This window comes from Pocillopora verrucosa, chromosome 5 (genome assembly GCF_036669915.1).
Source record: "Pocillopora verrucosa isolate sample1 chromosome 5, ASM3666991v2, whole genome shotgun sequence".
NCBI classification, from domain to species: Eukaryota; Metazoa; Cnidaria; class Anthozoa; order Scleractinia; family Pocilloporidae; genus Pocillopora; species Pocillopora verrucosa.
This window is the reverse complement of record NC_089316.1, coordinates 16127550-16146859: the sequence shown is the minus strand read 5'-3', so window position 1 is coordinate 16146859 and position 19310 is coordinate 16127550. Positions and strand designations below refer to the sequence as shown.

The 19310-nt window shown below is 46.1% G+C and overlaps 12 non-coding genes across 12 annotated transcripts; 4 read left to right on the top strand and 8 right to left on the bottom strand.

The window, feature by feature from the left end:
- Window positions 1-88: 88 nt before the first annotated feature.
- LOC136281438 (5S ribosomal RNA) lies at window positions 89-207 on the top strand. The gene has a single exon (XR_010717762.1). It is a non-coding gene; the product is annotated as a 5S ribosomal RNA (ribosomal RNA).
- Window positions 208-1190: 983 nt separating this feature from the next.
- LOC131798342 (U1 spliceosomal RNA) lies at window positions 1191-1354 on the bottom strand. The gene has a single exon (XR_009341304.1). It is a non-coding gene; the product is annotated as a U1 spliceosomal RNA (small nuclear RNA).
- Window positions 1355-1586: 232 nt separating this feature from the next.
- On the bottom strand, window positions 1587-1771 carry LOC131798356 (U2 spliceosomal RNA). The gene has a single exon (XR_010717758.1). It is a non-coding gene; the product is annotated as a U2 spliceosomal RNA (small nuclear RNA).
- Window positions 1772-7646: 5875 nt separating this feature from the next.
- LOC136281426 (5S ribosomal RNA) lies at window positions 7647-7765 on the top strand. The gene has a single exon (XR_010717761.1). It is a non-coding gene; the product is annotated as a 5S ribosomal RNA (ribosomal RNA).
- Window positions 7766-8748: 983 nt separating this feature from the next.
- Window positions 8749-8912, bottom strand: LOC136281354 (U1 spliceosomal RNA). The gene has a single exon (XR_010717703.1). It is a non-coding gene; the product is annotated as a U1 spliceosomal RNA (small nuclear RNA).
- A 232-nt stretch (window positions 8913-9144) lies between these two features.
- Window positions 9145-9337, bottom strand: LOC136281403 (U2 spliceosomal RNA). The gene has a single exon (XR_010717752.1). It is a non-coding gene; the product is annotated as a U2 spliceosomal RNA (small nuclear RNA).
- Window positions 9338-10099: 762 nt separating this feature from the next.
- LOC136281415 (5S ribosomal RNA) lies at window positions 10100-10218 on the top strand. The gene has a single exon (XR_010717760.1). It is a non-coding gene; the product is annotated as a 5S ribosomal RNA (ribosomal RNA).
- A 981-nt stretch (window positions 10219-11199) lies between these two features.
- On the bottom strand, window positions 11200-11363 carry LOC136281353 (U1 spliceosomal RNA). The gene has a single exon (XR_010717702.1). It is a non-coding gene; the product is annotated as a U1 spliceosomal RNA (small nuclear RNA).
- A 232-nt stretch (window positions 11364-11595) lies between these two features.
- LOC136281407 (U2 spliceosomal RNA) lies at window positions 11596-11790 on the bottom strand. The gene has a single exon (XR_010717756.1). It is a non-coding gene; the product is annotated as a U2 spliceosomal RNA (small nuclear RNA).
- A 520-nt stretch (window positions 11791-12310) lies between these two features.
- LOC136281469 (5S ribosomal RNA) lies at window positions 12311-12428 on the top strand. The gene has a single exon (XR_010717789.1). It is a non-coding gene; the product is annotated as a 5S ribosomal RNA (ribosomal RNA).
- Window positions 12429-13420: 992 nt separating this feature from the next.
- LOC136281385 (U1 spliceosomal RNA) lies at window positions 13421-13585 on the bottom strand. The gene has a single exon (XR_010717734.1). It is a non-coding gene; the product is annotated as a U1 spliceosomal RNA (small nuclear RNA).
- Window positions 13586-13817: 232 nt separating this feature from the next.
- On the bottom strand, window positions 13818-14005 carry LOC131784663 (U2 spliceosomal RNA). Its single transcript, XR_010717759.1, has one exon. It is a non-coding gene; the product is annotated as a U2 spliceosomal RNA (small nuclear RNA).
- Between the last annotated feature and the right edge of the window lie 5305 nt (window positions 14006-19310).

Genomic DNA, 19310 nt, shown 5'->3' with positions numbered 1-19310 from the left:
AATTTCAAATTCGCCTACACTCAGGGATGTGGCCGCTTTACAGCCTGAACCTGGCCGATAACAAGCACAATTTCGACCCCATTTCCTCGTCTACGACCATACCACAGGGAAAGCACCGGTTCTCGTCCGATCACCGAAGTTAAGCCCTGTCGGGCGGGGTTAGTACTTGGATGGGTGACCGCCTGGGAATACCCCGTGTTGTAGGCTTCAATTTTTTGTCTTGCGAACATCTCTAAACGTTTTATCCCAATAAATAGCTCTCCATACACCACAATTTCACATAGAGAGCCGTAGGTGAGTGAGGAACAAAATCAAAGCAAAAAACGAGGGGGGGAAAACACCTTTTTGTCAAAAATCGGCCAGCTAATGGCGAAAACTCTAGTGCGATCGACTTTTCTTACAGAGCGCGCGCGAGCGAGTGAGCACGCGCGAGATGAACAGTTTATGATGTCAAATTCTACTTCTGTGATATCAAATCATTCCAAATAACGAACGAAAAAATGAATAGGAAAAAAACGCACACTTCTGAGACGCAGTTTTAAGCCATCGTGACGTGGCAAAACACTCGCACACTTCCAAGAGGAGGCGCGCGAAAAACGGCACTGAAAGTCGACAATGGTTGGATTCAGACTGCAAACGAATCGGGAAAAAGGTTCGATACTTTTACTACTCTGCTAGTTTGTTTCCTTCCCTCGTTCATTCGTTCACTCGCTTGCTCGCACAAAGGATACACTAACGATAGCAATAGCATTTCTAAAAGCGGCTCCAGTGACAATAAAACCGCTCAAAAGGTTCAAAGTGTACTCACGGTCCAAGTCGAATGACCTTCTATGCTCGCTCGCTCGGTCGATCGGCCGTTTGGTTTCCTTTCATTTCCTTTCCCTTCGCGCGCATAGCACAGCACGGCACGGCACGCACAACCTGCAAATACAAACGAACAGGACTTTACGCACAATAGAACAGACAGGCCTTGAACAAAAACAGCCAGCAAAGTTACGCACCGCCCCGAAACTCACCTTGTTTCCTTCCTCCAGTCTCTCCAATGCACTTCTACCCCTCCAAACGTGCCAACACCTTGGCCAGTTGTGCGTCCTTTGCTTTCTTTGCAAGTCTACCGGTCCACTGCAAAAGCAAAAATACCCTCGATAGTCAGTAAGAGGGCCATATAGACATAGTTTGGATGACTTTTGCGGGGACGAGCGCGAACGCAGGTCCCCACTACCAGAAATTATACGCTCGAGTTACCCACATTTGGGGTAATCGCAAGGGTCAACCCAGTCGAAGTGCAATGAAAGGGCCTCGCCTTGAGAGGACTGCCTCCTTGATCACAGTACCTCCCGCGTCAGGTAAGTATGCTTTTTCAGCATCTGCCCTCGGTGAAAAAATCCACTTACCCCTAGGTCCTTGTGGTAGTGCTTTGCGCGCTTCAGAAAACGTAGGCCAGCGGCCGTTCCTGCCATTGTCTGTTGTCTGAATTATCATCCCTCTTTCACCTCTTCCCCCTCTAAGGGCGGGCGGGGCTCCTGTAAACATAAAAGAATGCTATACCGTTGACTTTGTTTTGGATTGAATGTGTCTTCCCCAGAGGGAAGTGGGCCGCACTCGGAGGTAGTGCTATACCGAGGCAACCCGTGGCTGGGACGAGGCAAGCCTCTTTTCCACAGCCCAGTTCCAAAAATCAGTTTAATATATGAGCTGCTCAATGAGCAGCGTATCAGATATTAAGCTGATAAGAACAGATTTTAAGTTTTGAAATTGATTTATTTAGAATAAATCTATATACAGAATAAAAGTGCGAAACGCACGTGGGCTTGGCCCTTACTTATTAATTATAAATCGAAAGAAAGTTCCAAAGTCCAAACAAAACTAATTAATCACTAATAAAGTCCAGAAGAGGTCCATGTAAAGTCCGTATTTACACTAAATATTACTAATTATTAATATTCCTAACACTAATATACCTAATGTACCTAAATAAATTAAAGCTAATTATTGACATTCCTTACCTAATACACCCTAACCTAATGCACCTAAATAAATCTTAAGCTATCAATTAACTAATGAACCGAAAAAGTTGTTACTATTACTAGGTCAATTATTTACAGAAATATTTACATCAATAATTTATAAGAATCGCCATCGAAACGGCAAAGACCTGGAGCCTCCCAAACATTCTTAAACTCCGAAAACGGAAGCCGAAAAAAATCACAAGCTACTCTGTTCCTGACATCACCGAGGATATAACGAATCATACCCTCGGGAGTGTCATTTCCGTTATGAAAGGTAGCTTTATTGCGAAACTTCCAGACACCGTACAGAATCGTTTTGATTAAGAAGCGGGCTAACTGAGCCTTTTTAGGGCTAACGGGAGCCCAACGGAAAAAGAAAACACGAGTACACGATGGCAAGAAAGGAAAGCCAAGAAGGGAAGAGAGAACAGGAGAGAAAAACGACCACACACGTTTCACACGAACACAGTTAAGAAAACAATGATCAATTGTCTCTTTACGGGAGCAGGACGCGCATTTGTCAGAGTCGATATACCCCCAATTTTTTAGGGAGTCGCGTACCTTCACAGCGCGGAGGACAATTAACCAAAGTATATCGTTTTTATAGTTTTCGGAAAAATCATCCCTAACAGAAACCCAGAAACGGTCGAGATCAAAATCTATCGGAAGAAAGGCAGACCAAAAGCGATGGAGAATCGGGGAGGCAGAATTCTCTCTCAAGAGAGCTAAATAGCACTTCTTGGAAGAGAAAACAAAATCTCGCCACTCTTGGTGGGAAACGATCCCGCGAAGAGAGGCGAGAATCGAAAAGCATTTCTCATAATAGGGTGTCAAATTCTGTGTGCTCGGAGTGGAGTTGTCACGAAGAGAACGCCACTCCGGCCGGCAAGAAGCAAGTCTAGAACCTAGAAAATATTTGGTTAGGAAAAAAGACTTTGACTCGCGATCATCGAGAATAGAAATGAGGGACGCCAACTTAAGAGAATCGCTTTTGGTCTGAAAGTTAAAAATGCCGAGACCACCCTTCCCGAGGGACTGGTGGCAAGTCATCCGGCTAACCGTTTCAATGCGGGATCCCCAGAGAAAAGGCCAGACTAAATTGTTAATTTTCGAAACCACCCATTTAGGGACACACAACACAGCAGAGAGATACAAAAGTTTACTAATCCCCAACACATTGATTATGAGGGATTTACCGACAAAGGAGAGAGATCGAGATTTCCAGAGATTAAGATGTTTCTCTAATTTCTCGAGCTTTGGTCGCCAATTATCGGCATCGGTGTCGGGGCCAAAAACAACGCCTAAAATTTTCATTTTCGTCACCCACTTGAGGCCAAGCGGCTGGTCGCCGCGCGAACGCCATGCTCCCAGCCACATGGCCTCAGTTTTTGCGACGTTGAGACGAGCTCCAGACCCACCCTCATACACATTGATCATGTTAAATAAAGATTGAAGGGAACGATAGGATTTAACAATACAGGTCGTATCATCAGCATAAACACCCACTTTATAACATAAACCTCGTGCGCCCGGAAGGAGAAAGCCCTCGATATCTGGATTATTTCGGATTTTGCACGCAAGAGTTTCAACACAAAGAATGTACAACAAGGGAGACAGGGAATCTCCTTGTCTCACCCCGCGGGATAAAGGTATCGTGTCTGACAACCACTCGTTCACAATAATGCGCATGTTAGCGCCATTATATAGGGTATTGATCCAGAAACAAAAGGATGGACCAAAACCGAAACGAGACAATAAATTTAACAAAAAGGTGCGATTGACACGATCGAAAGCTTTCTCTTGATCGAGGCTAATCAAAATACCGGTCTCATTAGTACGATCGATATGATCTAGCACATCTCTAAGAACGTGCAAATTCGATGTAATTTTACGTCCGGGCACAGAACAGGTTTGATCAGGATCAACGATAAATTCTAGAACCTTAGAGAGACGAAGAGAAAGAACTTTGGAGCAAATTTTATAATCGACATTCAAAAGAGAAATCGGTCGCCAGTTTTTCAGATCTTTACGGTCACCTTTTTTAAAGATGACACGCGTATTACTTGTCTTCATAGACTCACACATCTCCCCAGCCCGATAACAGGCATTAAGGACACGGCACAGGTGCGGACCTAGCCGATCCCAGAATTTGACATAAAATTCAACAGAAAGGCCATCGGGGCCAGGTGCCTTATTGCTGTTCATTTTCTTTAACGCAAAGGTCATTTCATCAAGCGTCATCTGGCCTTCGCAAGGCGACGCTTGATCGGGAGAAAGTTGACGCGGCAGAGAGGACAAAAGGTCGTCCTGCAAGGTCGCGTCAACAGGCTCTTCGGAAAAAAGACGCGAGTAAAAATCAACGTGCGCTTTTTCGATCTCCTCCTGAGAGGAGACTTCGGTGCCATTTAGATCGTAAACTGAAGAGATGTGTGATCTCTGAGCTTTGATTCTCTGCAAGTTAAAAAAGTAACGGCTAGGCCGCTCGCCTTCTTCCAGCCATTGTGCGCGGCTCCGAATCATGATCCCCTCGATTTCTTTAACGCGAAGGGCTTTCAACTGGCTTTCCGTGTCAGAAATCAAAACGGAGACGGTGTTGTCTCCACCAACTAAACGTTGACGGAGACGAATTAACTTATTCGTTAAAAATACCTGCTTTTTACGCAACCGCCTCCGTTTATTACGCGAAAAGGCGATCGATTCCTCTTTGATGGACAGTTTCAAGAACTCCCACCAATCCTGAAAGCTCGCGAAAGAGGGCAAAAAACGTAGATGACAATCAATCAATTTTTCTATAGTGGTACAAAAGTCCTTATCTTTCAGAAGGGAATTATTAAAATTCCACACACCCGGGCCGCGTTTGACCCCGGTGGGAATGTCAAAGACGAAGGAAACAAAATCGTGATCGGAAATTGGACAAGGTGAGATGTTGCACTCCACGCCGGGTGACACCAACTCCCTTGAAACCAAAAACTTGTCAAGTCTACTCCCGATAGACAAGGACGAATTGAACCACGTAAATTCCCTTGAGCCGGGATGCAAATTGCGCCAAACATCAACAAGAGCAAAATCATTTTTCAAAGACTCGTATTCTTTGTGAATAGAAACGTTTCCACCAAATTTATCGAGAACATTATCGTAACAATTAAAGTCCCCTCCGATGATGATTACATCGGAAGGAATAAAAAATTCGTGGAGAGAATCAAAGAAAATCTTTCGCTCTGCAAGATTAGTGGGAGCGTAAATATTAACTAAATTCACCTCTACACCGTTGCTCCTGATCAAAATACTGACAATACGACCGTGTGAGTCTTTTTTCCAAGAGACAATCTCATCAGAACATTTCGACGAAATTAAAGTAACCACACCACCCTGTCTACCAGAGGCTGGAGACCAGAAACAACGGCCCAGCCATCTGCGAGACAGGGATTTAATAGTGGATTCAGAACTGACTAGGGTTTCTTGAATAAAACAAACATCACAGTTGGAAGATTCGATCGAATCAAACAAAAATTATGAGTAAGGGGACTAGCAAAACCCCTTGCATTAACAGTTAAAAGCTTAAAAGGAAAACTCTTGGAAAAAAAGACTCACGCAACATAATTAAACTCACTTATGTGGAGGTTTTTTCTTGCCCTTCTTTGTGCGTTTCGGCGATGCATCCGCCGATTTCCTCTTTAAATCCATGGTGGCGTTCATGCCATCTTCCGAGCAGTCGAGCGGCGACGGAGAAGGATCAAGAACAGGTTCAGAGGGAAGAGAAGGCGTTGATTTTGCAGAGAGAGGAGAAGAAGAACGTCTAGTAGCGGCCGAAAGGGAGTCAGAAAGAAGAGCAGGAATACGATGTCGCGGCGGGTCGGGCACAGATTGAGCAGATTTTACGAGGCCATCGGTGTTGAGAATTGAAGAGTCAGGAGAAGAAGGCAAAGGCGAATCACTAGAGTCAGAAAGAACAGGAACAGAAGAAGTATCGTCCACAGGCACGGGGAAGGAGTTTCAGAAATTAGAGGGGAAGCGGGAAGCAGATAATCTGCGCCACGACCATAAGAGCAATCGCTCAATCCATCATCGTCGTCGGATTCTACCGCGACATCGTCCTGCTCGTCAGTTGGAGAAACGGGAGGAGAGAACCAAGAGTGTACACAATTGATCCCCAGGTGCCCTTCCTCCTTACACAGACAACACAAAACAGGACAAGGACAATCGCGGGCCTCGTGGCCGAGACCCTCACAATTAAAACAGATACGGTTGGGACAAACATTACTGAAGTGACCGGGACGATTACACTTACGACACGTAGGTACCTGACCACTATGCTTTACAAACACCTGGAACTTACCAAACCGGAGGAAGCTGGGGATCGGTTTTGAAATGCGTACACGATAATGTCGAAGGCCATTGTAGATATTTGGGGCCAGCGAATGCTTGCCCCGACGATAGTGTAGAACTTCGCAATAAGGTGCAAGGCGTTTAATTATAGCCAGATCCGACAGCTCAAAAGGGGCGTCGTATATCGTTAGGAAAGTAAGTGGCTTGTCAACGTCTTGTAAGGCGAAAAGCTCGGCGTCGACCTGCAATGAATTCAAACGGAGAAATTTCTCCTTTGCAGAAATGGTCTTGAAAGTGACCGTCACCTCGCCATTCATTTTCCTTTGTAAACATGCTATTTCTGTCGCGTCAATGTCAGCATTCTCTAGCGCTTCAAAAACCGACTTCGCCGTCGTCGTTTTGCTGGGCGTGAAAAAGGCAGTCCTTGGCCGCTGCGGCATCACATTCTCTGAGAATCTAAACCTCTCCTGCCTCGACGGGTACTCGTGGGCTACCGTTCTCGCTGCCCGTGAAGCATATGAGTCGCCATTGACGACATGGCGGTCTTCAGTGTTCTCTGCATTTGTTTCGGGCACCACATTATTCAAATCATCATGCATCTCATTGTTCGAATCACCAGGCATCTCAACAGGCATCTCATTACTCGACTCCTCAATCATAGGTACCATATTCTCGCATGCATCCATGTCACTAAACTAACTATTTTACACACAAAGCGAAAAAAGTTTAAGGAAAAAACACGCTTACCAACAGCAAAAACAAACTTACGTGTTGGCTGATCTTAGCCAAAAGGCCGAGAAGCGATGCCGAAGCATGCCCTGGGTGAGGGGGGTGGTCGAGGGATCCTTCCCACGGTTTATGGTGGATAGTAGCAGGTCGCCCCCACAAGCCCTTGCGAGTCCCGCAGACGGTCCCAGAGGCTGACCCGTTTGGTATCTCCTCACTGTAAGATTTTAAAGCCAGATACACGCACCTACGGAGCTAAAACATTGTATAATAGGTTTTTAGGACACGTTATGTCTCTTGGGACCCCTCCCTCCCCTCCCTAGGGAATAGTGCTTCAAATCGATGCTCCTCAATGTGTTAACTGGGTTGAGGAAAATACATTAGGGTTAGGTAACGACTTCGGGGTTAGGGTAACCATTTCTTAGGGTTAGGGTAACAATTTCTTAGGGTTAGAGTATCGATTTCTTAGGGTTAGAGTAACGAAACTAGGGCTTTAGAATTTCAAATTCGCCTACACTCAGGGATGTGGCCGCTTTACAGCCTGAACCTGGCCGATAACAAGCACAATTTCGACCCCATTTCCTCGTCTACGACCATACCACAGGGAAAGCACCGGTTCTCGTCCGATCACCGAAGTTAAGCCCTGTCGGGCGGGGTTAGTACTTGGATGGGTGACCGCCTGGGAATACCCCGTGTTGTAGGCTTCAATTTTTTGTCTTGCGAACATCTCTAAACGTTTTATCCCAATAAATAGCTCTCCATACACCACAATTTCACATAGAGAGCCGTAGGTGAGTGAGGAACAAAATCAAAGCAAAAAACGAGGGGGGGAAAACACCTTTTGTCAAAAATCGGCCAGCTAATGGCGAAAACTCTAGTGCGATCGACTTTTCTTACAGAGCGCGCGCGAGCGAGTGAGCACGCGCGAGATGAACAGTTTATGATGTCAAATTCTACTTCTGTGATATCAAATCATTCCAAATAACGAACGAAAAAATGAATAGGAAAAAAACGCACACTTCTGAGACGCAGTTTTAAGCCATCGTGACGTGGCAAAACACTCGCACACTTCCAAGAGGAGGCGCGCGAAAAAACGGCACTGAAAGTCGACAATGGTTGGATTCAGACTGCAAACGAATCGGGAAAAAGGTTCGATACTTTTACTACTCTGCTAGTTTGTTTCCTTCCCTCGTTCATTCGTTCACTCGCTTGCTCGCACAAAGGATACACTAACGATAGCAATAGCATTTCTAAAAGCGGCTCCAGTGACAATAAAACCGCTCAAAAGGTTCAAAGTGTACTCACGGTCCAAGTCGAATGACCTTCTATGCTCGCTCGCTCGGTCGATCGGCCGTTTGGTTTCCTTTCATTTCCTTTCCCTTCGCGCGCATAGCACAGCACGGCACGGCACGCACAACCTGCAAATACAAACGAACAGGACTTTACGCACAATAGAACAGACAGGCCTTGAACAAAAACAGCCAGCAAAGTTACGCACCGCCCCGAAACTCACCTTGTTTCCTTCCTCCAGTCTCTCCAATGCACTTCTACCCCTCCAAACGTGCCAACACCTTGGCCAGTTGTGCGTCCTTTGCTTTCTTTGCAAGTCTACCGGTCCACTGCAAAAGCAAAAATACCCTCGATAGTCAGTAAGAGGGCCATATAGACATAGTTTGGATGACTTTTGCGGGGACGAGCGCGAACGCAGGTCCCCACTACCAGAAATTATACGCTCGAGTTACCCACATTTGGGGTAATCGCAAGGGTCAACCCAGTCGAAGTGCAATGAAAGGGCCTCGCCTTGAGAGGACTGCCTCCTTGATCACAGTACCTCCCGCGTCAGGTAAGTATGCTTTTTCAGCATCTGCCCTCGGTGAAAAAATCCACTTACCCCTAGGTCCTTGTGGTAGTGCTTTGCGCGCTTCAGAAAACGTAGGCCAGCGGCCGTTCCTGCCATTGTCTGTTGTCTGAATTATCATCCCTCTTTCACCTCTTCCCCCTCTAAGGGCGGGCGGGGCTCCTGTAAACATAAAAGAATGCTATACCGTTGACTTTGTTTTGGATTGAATGTGTCTTCCCCAGAGGGAAGTGGGCCGCACTCGGAGGTAGTGCTATACCGAGGCAACCCGTGGCTGGGACGAGGCAAGCCTCTTTTCCACAGCCCAGTTCCAAAAATCAGTTTAATATGAGCTGCTCAATGAGCAGCGGCGTATCAGATATTAAGCTGATAAGAACAGATACTACACTTGATCTTAGCCAAAAGGCCGAGAAGCGATGCCGAAGCATGCCCTGGGTGAGGGGGGTGGTCGAGGGATCCTTCCCACGGTTTATGGTGGATAGTAGCAGGTCGCCCCCACAAGCCCTTGCGAGTCCCGCAGACGGTCCCAGAGGCTGACCCGTTTGGTATCTCCTCACTGTAAGATTTTAAAGCCAGATACACGCACCTACGGAGCTAAAACATTGTATAATAGGTTTTTAGGACACGTTATGTCTCTTGGGACCCCTCCCTCCCCTCCCTAGGGAATAGTGCGATGCCGAAGCATGCCCTGGGTGAGGGGGGTGGTCGAGGGATCCTTCCCACGGTTTATGGTGGATAGTAGCAGGTCGCCCCCACAAGCCCTTGCGAGTCCCGCAGACGGTCCCAGAGGCTGACCCGTTTGGTATCTCCTCACTGTAAGATTTTAAAGCCAGATACACGCACCTACGGAGCTAAAACATTGTATAATAGGTTTTTAGGACACGTTATGTCTCTTGGGACCCCTCCCTCCCTCCCTAGGGAATAGTGCTTCAAATCGATGCTCCTCAATGTGTTAACTGGGTTGAGGAAAATACATTAGGGTTAGGTAACGACTTCGGGGTTAGGGTAACCATTTCTTAGGGTTAGGGTAACAATTTCTTAGGGTTAGAGTATCGATTTCTTAGGGTTAGAGTAACGAAACTAGGGCTTTAGAATTTCAAATTCGCCTACACTCAGGGATGTGGCCGCTTTACAGCCTGAACCTGGCCGATAACAAGCACAATTTCGACCCCATTTCCTCGTCTACGACCATACCACAGGGAAAGCACCGGTTCTCGTCCGATCACCGAAGTTAAGCCCTGTCGGGCGGGGTTAGTACTTGGATGGGTGACCGCCTGGGAATACCCCGTGTTGTAGGCTTCAATTTTTTGTCTTGCGAACATCTCTAAACGTTTTATCCCAATAAATAGCTCTCCATACACCACAATTTCACATAGAGAGCCGTAGGTGAGTGAGGAACAAAATCAAAGCAAAAAACGAGGGGGGGAAAACACCTTTTTGTCAAAAATCGGCCAGCTAATGGCGAAAACTCTAGTGCGATCGACTTTTCTTACAGAGCGCGCGCGAGCGAGTGAGCACGCGCGAGATGAACAGTTTATGATGTCAAATTCTACTTCTGTGATATCAAATCATTCCAAATAACGAACGAAAAAATGAATAGGAAAAAAACGCACACTTCTGAGACGCAGTTTTAAGCCATCGTGACGTGGCAAAACACTCGCACACTTCCAAGAGGAGGCGCGCGAAAAACGGCACTGAAAGTCGACAATGGTTGGATTCAGACTGCAAACGAATCGGGAAAAAGGTTCGATACTTTTACTACTCTGCTAGTTTGTTTCCTTCCCTCGTTCATTCGTTCACTCGCTTGCTCGCACAAAGGATACACTAACGATAGCAATAGCATTTCTAAAAGCGGCTCCAGTGACAATAAAACCGCTCAAAAGGTTCAAAGTGTACTCACGGTCCAAGTCGAATGACCTTCTATGCTCGCTCGCTCGGTCGATCGGCCGTTTGGTTTCCTTTCATTCCTTTCCTTCGCGCGCATAGCACAGCACGGCACGGCACGCACAACCTGCAAATACAAACGAACAGGACTTTACGCACAATAGAACAGACAGGCCTTGAACAAAAACAGCCAGCAAAGTTACGCACCGCCCCGAAACTCACCTTGTTTCCTTCCTCCAGTCTCTCCAATGCACTTCTACCCCTCCAAACGTGCCAACACCTTGGCCAGTTGTGCGTCCTTTGCTTTCTTTGCAAGTCTACCGGTCCACTGCAAAAGCAAAAATACCCTCGATAGTCAGTAAGAGGGCCATATAGACATAGTTTGGATGACTTTTGCGGGGACGAGCGCGAACGCAGGTCCCCACTACCAGAAATTATACGCTCGAGTTACCCACATTTGGGGTAATCGCAAGGGTCAACCCAGTCGAAGTGCAATGAAAGGGCCTCGCCTTGAGAGGACTGCCTCCTTGATCACAGTACCTCCCGCGTCAGGTAAGTATGCTTTTTCAGCATCTGCCCTCGGTGAAAAAATCCACTTACCCCTAGGTCCTTGTGGTAGTGCTTTGCGCGCTTCAGAAAACGTAGGCCAGCGGCCGTTCCTGCCATTGTCTGTTGTCTGAATTATCATCCCTCTTTCACCTCTTCCCCCTCTAAGGGCGGGCGGGGCTCCTGTAAACATAAAAGAATGCTATACCGTTGACTTTGTTTTGGATTGAATGTGTCTTCCCCAGAGGGAAGTGGGCCGCACTCGGAGGTAGTGCTATACCGAGGCAACCCGTGGCTGGGACGAGGCAAGCCTCTTTTCCACAGCCCAGTTCCAAAAATCAGTTTAATATATGAGCTGCTCAATGAGCAGCGTCAGATATTAAGCTGATAAGAACAGATACTACACTTGATCTTTAGCCAAAAGGCCGAGCAAGAAGCGATGCCGAAGCATGCCCTGGGTGAGGGGGGTGGTCGAGGGATCCTTCCCACGGTTTATGGTGGATAGTAGCAGGTCGCCCCCACAAGCCCTTGCGAGTCCCGCAGACGGTCCCAGAGGCTGACCCGTTTGGTATCTCCTCACTGTAAGATTTTTAAAGCCAGATACACGCACCTACGGAGCTAAAACCATTGTATAATAGGTTTTTAGGACACGTTATGTCTCTTGGGACCCCTCCTCCCCCTCCCTAGGGAATAGTGCTTCAAATCGATGCTCCTCAATGTGTTAACTGGGTTGAGGAAAATACATTAGGGTTAGGTAACGACTTCGGGGTTAGGGTAACCATTTTCTTCAGGGTTAGGGTACAATTTTAGGGTTAGAGGTTAGAGTATCGATTTCTTAGGTGTTTCTAGAGTAAACGAAACTAGGGCTTTAGAATTTCAAATTCGCCTACACTCAGGGATGTGGCCGCTTTACAGCCTGAAACCTGGCCGATAACAAGCACAATTTCGACCCCATTTCCTCGTCTACGACCATACCACAGGGAAAGCACCGGTTCTCGTCCGATCACCGAAGTTAAGCCCTGTCGGGCGGGGTTAGTACTTGGATGGGTGACCGCCTGGGAATACCCGTGTTGTAGGCTTCAATTTTTGTCTTGCGAACATCTCTAAACGTTTTATCCCCAATAAATAGCTCTCCATACACCACAATTTCACATAGAGAGCCGTAGGTGAGTGAGGAAACAAAATCAAAGCAAAAAAACGAGGGGGGGAAAAACACCTTTTTGTCAAAAATCGGCCAGCTAATGGCGAAAAACTCTAGTGCGATCGACTTTTCTTACAGAGCGCGCGCGAGCGAGTGAGCACGCGCGAGATGAACAGTTTATGATGTCAAATTCTACTTCTGTGATATCAAATCATTCCAAATAACGAACGAAAAAATGAATAGGAAAAAAACGCACACTTCTGAGACGCAGTTTTAAGCCATCGTGACGTGGCAAAACACTCGCACACTTCCAAGAGGAGGGCGCGCGAAAAAAAAACGGCACTGAAAGTCGACAATGGTTGGATTCAGACTGCAAACGAATCGGGAAAAAGGTTCGATACTTTTACTACTCTGCTAGTTTGTTTCCTTCCCTCGTTCATTCGTTCACTCGCTTGCTCGCACAAAGGATACACTAACGATAGCATATGCATTTCTAAAAGCGGCTCCAGTGACAATAAAACCGCTCAAAAGGTTCAAAGTGTACTCACGGTCCAAGTCGAATGACCTTCTATGCTCGCTCGCTCGGTCGATCGGCCGTTTGGTTTCCTTCATTTCCTTTCCCTTCGCGCGCATAGCACAGCACGGCACGGCACGCACAACCTGCAAATACAAACGAACAGGACTTTACGCACAATAGAACAGACAGGCCTTGAACAAAAACAGCCAGCAAAGTTACGCACCGCCCCGAAACTCACCTTGTTTCCTTCCTCCCAGTCTCTCCAATGCACTTCTACCCCTCCAAACGTGCCAACACCTTGGCCAGTTGTGCGTCCTTTGCTTTCTTTGCAAGTCTACCGGTCCACTGCAAAAGCAAAAATACCCTCGATAGTCAGTAAGAGGGCCATATAGACATAGTTTGGATGACTTTTGCGGGGACGAGCGCGAACGCAGGTCCCCACTACCAGAAATTATACGCTCGAGTTACCCACATTTGGGGTAATCGCAAGGGTCAACCCAGTCGAAGTGCAATGAAAGGGCCTCGCCTTGAGAGGACTGCCTCCTTGATCACCAGTACCTCCCGCGTCAGGTAAGTATGCTTTTTCAGCATCTGCCCTCGGTGAAAAAATCCACTTACCCCTAGGTCCTTGTGGTAGTGCTTTGCGCGCTTCAGAAAACGTAGGCCAGCGGCCGTTCCTGCCATTGTCTGTTGTCTGAATTATCATCCCTCTTTCACCTCTTCCCCCTCTAAGGGCGGGCGGGGCTCCTGTAAACATAAAAGAATGCTATACCGTTGACTTTGTTTTGGATTGAATGTGTCTTCCCCAGAGGGAAGTGGGCCGCACTCGGAGGTAGTGCTATACCGAGGCAACCCGTGGCTGGGACGAGGCAAGCCTCTTTTCCACAGCCCAGTTCCAAAAAAAATCAGTTTAATATATGAGCTGCTCAATGAGCAGCGTATCAGATATTAAGCTGATAAGAACAGATTTTAAGTTTTGAAATTGATTTATTTAGAATAAATCTATATACAGAATAAAATGCGAAACGCACGTGGGCTTGGCCCTTACTTATTAATTAAAATCGAAAGAAAGTTCCAAAGTCCAAACAAAACTAATTAATCACTAATAAAGTCCAGAAGAGGTCCATGTAAAGTCCGTATTTACACTAAATATTACTAATTATTAATATTCCTAAACACTAATTACCTAATGTACCTAAATAAATTAAAGCTAATTATTGACATTCCTTAACCTAATACACCCTAACCTAATGCACCTAAATAAATCTTAAGCTATCAATTAACTAATGAACCTAAAAAAGTTGTTACTATTACTAGGTCAATTAACGGACTATTTACAGAAATATTTACATCAATAATTTATAAGAATCGCCATCGAAACGGCAAAGACCTGGAGCCTCCCAAAACATTCTTAAACTCCGAAAACGGAAGCCGAAAAAAAAATCACAAGCTACTCTGTTCCTGACATCACCGAGGATATAACGAATCATACCCTCGGGAGTGTCATTTCCGTTATGAAAGGTAGCTTTATTGCGAAACTTCCAGACACCGTACAGAATCGTTTTGATTAAGAAGCGGGCTAACTGAGCCTTTTTAGGGCTAACGGGAGCCCAACGGAAAAAGAAAACACGAGTACACGATGGCAAGAAAGGAAAGCCAAGAAGGAAGAGAGAACAGGAGAGAAAAACGACCACACACGTTTCACACGAACACAGTTAAGAAAACAATGATCAATTGTCTCTTTACGGAGCAGGACGCGCATTTGTCAGAGTCGATATACCCCCAATTTTTAGGGAGTCGCGTACCTTCACAGCGCGGAGGACAATTAACCAAAGTATATCGTTTTTATAGTTTTCGGAAAAAAAATCATCCCTAACAGAAACCCAGAAACGGTCGAGATCAAAATCTATCGGAAGAAAGGCAGACCAAAAGCGATGGAGAATCGGGGAGGCAGAATTCTCTCTCAAGAGAGCTAAATAGCACTTCTTGGAAGAGAAAACAAAATCTCGCCACTCTTGGTGGGAAACGATCCCGCGAAGAGAGGCGAGAATCGAAAAGCATTTCTCATAATAGGGTGTCAAATTCTGTGTGCTCGGAGTGGAGTTGTCACGAAGAGAACGCCACTCCGGCCGGCAAGAAGCAAGTCTAGAACCTAGAAAATATTTGGTTAGGAAAAAAAGACTTTGACTCGCGATCATCGAGAATAGAAATGAGGGACGCCAACTTAAGAGAATCGCTTTTGGTCTGAAAGTTAAAAATGCCGAGACCACCCTTCCCGAGGGACTGGTGGCAAGTCATCCGGCTAACCGTTTCAATGCGGGATCCCCAGAGAAAAGGCCAGACTAAATTGTTAATTTTCGAAACCACCCATTTAGGGACACACAACACAGCAGAGAGATACAAAAGTTTACTAATCCCAACACATTGATTATGAGGGATTACCGACAAGGAGAGAGATCGAGATTTCCAGAGATTAAGATGTTTCTCTAATTTCTCGAGCTTTGGTCGCCAATTATCGGCATCGGTGTCGGGGCCAAAAACAACGCCTAAAATTTTCATTTTCGTCACCCACTTGAGGCCAAGCGGCTGGTCGCCGCGCGAACGCCATGCTCCCAGCCACATGGCCTCAGTTTTTGCGACGTTGAGACGAGCTCCAGACCACCCCTCATACACATTGATCATGTTAAATAAAATTGAAGGGAACGATAGGATTTAACAATACAGGTCGTATCATCAGCATAAACACCCACTTTATAACATAAACCTCGTGCGCCCGGAAGGAGAAAAGCCCTCGATATCTGGATTATTTCGGATTTTGCACGCAAGAGTTTCAACACAAAGAATGTACAACAAGGGAGACAGGGAATCTCCTTGTCTCACCCCGCGGGATAAAGGTATCGTGTCTGACAACCACTCGTTCACAATAATGCGCATGTTAGCGCCATTATATAGGGTATTGATCCAGAAACAAAAGGATGGACCAAAACCGAAACGAGACAATAAATTTAACAAAAAGGTGCGATTGACACGATCGAAAGCTTTCTCTTGATCGAGGCTAATCAAAATACCGGTCTCATTAGTACGATCGATATGATCTAGCACATCTCTAAGAACGTGCAAATTCGATGTAATTTTACGTCCGGGCACAGAACAGGTTTGATCAGGATCAACGATAAATTCTAGAACCTTAGAGAGACGAAGAGAAAGAACTTTGGAGCAAATTTTATAATCGACATTCAAAGAGAAAATCGGTCGCCAGTTTTTCAGATCTTTACGGTCACCTTTTTTAAAGATGACACGCGTATTACTTGTGTCTTCATAGACTCACACATCTCCCCAGCCGATAACAGGCATTAAGGACACGGCACAGGTGCGGACCTAGCCGATCCCAGAATTTGACATAAAATTCAACAGAAAGGCCATCGGGGCCAGGTGCCTTATTGCTGTTCATTTTCTTTAACGCAAAGGTCATTTCATCAAGCGTCATCTGGCCTTCGCAAGACGACGCTTGATCGGAGAAAGTTGACGCGGCAGAGAGGACAAAAGGTCGTCCTGCAAGGTCGCGTCAACGGCTCTTCGGAAAAAAGACGCGAGTAAAAATCAACGTGCGCTTTTTCGATCTCCTCCTGAGAGGAGACTTCGGTGCCATTTAGATCGTAAACTGAAGAGATGTGTGATCTCTGAGCTTTGATTCTTTGCAAGTTAAAAAAGTAACGGCTAGGCCGCTCGCCTTCTTCCAGCCATTGTGCGCGGCTCCGAATCATGATCCCCTCGATTTCTTTAACGCGAAGGGCTTTCAACTGGCTTTCCGTGTCAGAAATCAAAACGGAGACGGTGTTGTCTCCACCAACTAAACGTTGACGGAGACGAATTAACTTATTCGTTAAATATACCTGCTTTTTACGCAACCGCCTTTTATTACGCGAAAAGGCGATCGATTCCTCTTTGATGGACAGTTTCAAGAACTCCCACCAATCCTGAAAGCTCGCGAAAGAGGGCAAAAAACGTAGATGACAATCAATCAATTTTTCTATAGTGGTACAAAAGTCCTTATCTTTCAGAAGGGAATTATTAAAATTCCACACACCGGGCCGCGTTTGACCCCGGTGGGAGGATGTCAAAGACGAAGGAAACAAAATCGTGATCGGAAATTGGACAAGGTGAGATGTTGCACTCCACGCCGGGTGACAACAACTCCCTTGAAACCAAAAACTTGTCAAGTCTACTCCCGATAGACAAGGACGAATTGAACCACGTAAATTCCCTTGAGCCGGGATGCAAATTGCGCCAAACATCAACAAGAGCAAAATCATTTTTCAAAGACTCGTATTCTTTGTGAATAGAAACGTTTCCACCAAATTTATCGAGAACATTATCGTAACAATTAAAGTCCCCTCCGATGATGATTGCATCGGAAGGAATAAAAAATTCGTGGAGAGAATCAAAGAAAATCTTTCGCTCTGCAAGATTAGTGGGAGCGTAAATATTACTAAATTCACCTCTACACCGTTGCTCCTGATCAAAATACTGACAATACGACCGTGTGAGTCTTTTTTCCAAGAGACAATCTCATCAGAACATTTCGACGAAATTAAAGTAACCACACCACCCTGTCTACCAGAGGCTGGAGACCAGAAACAACGGCCCAGCCATCTGCGAGACAGGGATTTAATAGTGGATTCAGAACTGACTAGGGTTTCTTGAACAAAACAAACATCACAGTTGGAAGATTCGATCGAATCAAACAAAAAATTATGAGTAAGGGGACTAGCAAAACCCCTTGCATTAACAGTTAAAAGCTTAAAAGGAAAACTCTTGGAAAAAAAGACTCACGCAACATAATTAAACTCACTTATGTGGAGGTTTTTTCTTGCCCTTCTTTGTGCGTTTCGGCGATGCATCCGCCGATTTCCTCTTTAAATCCATGGTGGCGTTCATGCCATCTTCCGAGCAGTCGAGCGGCGACGGAGAAGGATCAAGAACAGGTTCAGAGGGAAGAGAAGGCGTTGATTTTGCAGAGAGAGGAGAAGAAGAACGTCTAGTAGCGGCCGAAAGGGAGTCAGAAAGAAGAGCAGGAATACGATGTCGCGGCGGGTCGGGCACAGATTGAGCAGATTTTACGAGGCCATCGGTGTTGAGAATTGAAGAGTCAGGAGAAGAAGGCAAAGGCGAATCACTAGAGTCAGAAAGAACAGGAACAGAAGAAGTATCGTCCACAGGCACGGGGGAAGGAGTTTCAGAAATTAGAGGGGAAGCGGGAAGCAGATAATCTGCGCCACGACCATAAGAGCAATCGCTCAATCCATCATCGTCGTCGGATTCTACCGCGACATCGTCCTGCTCGTCGGTTGGAGAAACGGGAGGAGAGAACCAAGAGTGTACACAATTGATCCCCAGGTGCCCTTCCTCCTTACACAGACAACACAAAACAGGACAAGGACAATCGCGGGCCTCGTGGCCGAGACCCTCACAATTAAAACAGATACGGTTGGGACAAACATTACTGAAGTGACCGGGACGATTACACTTACGACACGTAGGTACCTGACCACTATGCTTTACAAACACCTGGAACTTACCAAACCGGAGGAAGCTGGGGATCGGTTTTCGAAATGCGTACACGATAATGTCGAAGGCCATTGTAGATATTTGGGCCAGCGAATGCTTGCCCCGACGATAGTGTAGAACTTCGCAATAAGGTGCAAGGCGTTTAATTATAGCCAGATCCGACAGCTCAAAGGGGCGTCGTATATCGTTAGGAAAGTAAGTGGCTTGTCAACGTCTTGTAAGGCGAAAAGCTCGGCGTCGACCTGCAATGAATTCAAACGGAGAAATTTCTCCTTTGCAGAAATGGTCTTGAAAGTGACCGTCACCTCGCCATTCATTTTCCTTTGTAAACATGCTATTTCTGTCGCGTCAATGTCAGCATTCTCTAGCGCTTCAAAAACCGACTTCGCCGTCGTCGTTTTGCTGGGCGTGAAAAAGGCAGTCCTTGGCCGCTGCGGCATCACATTCTCTGAGAATCTAAACCTCTCCTGCCGCGACGGGTACTCGTGGGATACCGTTCTCGCTGCCCGTGAAGCATATGAGTCGCCATTGACGACATGGCGGTCTTCAGTGTTCTCTGCATTTGTTTCGGGCACCACATTATTCAAATCATCATGCATCTCATTGTTCGAATCACCAGGCATCTCAACAGGCATCTCATTACTCGACTCCTCAATCATAGGTACCATATTCTCGCATGTATCCATGTCACTAAACTAACTATTTTACACACAAAGCGAAAAAAAGTTTAAGGAA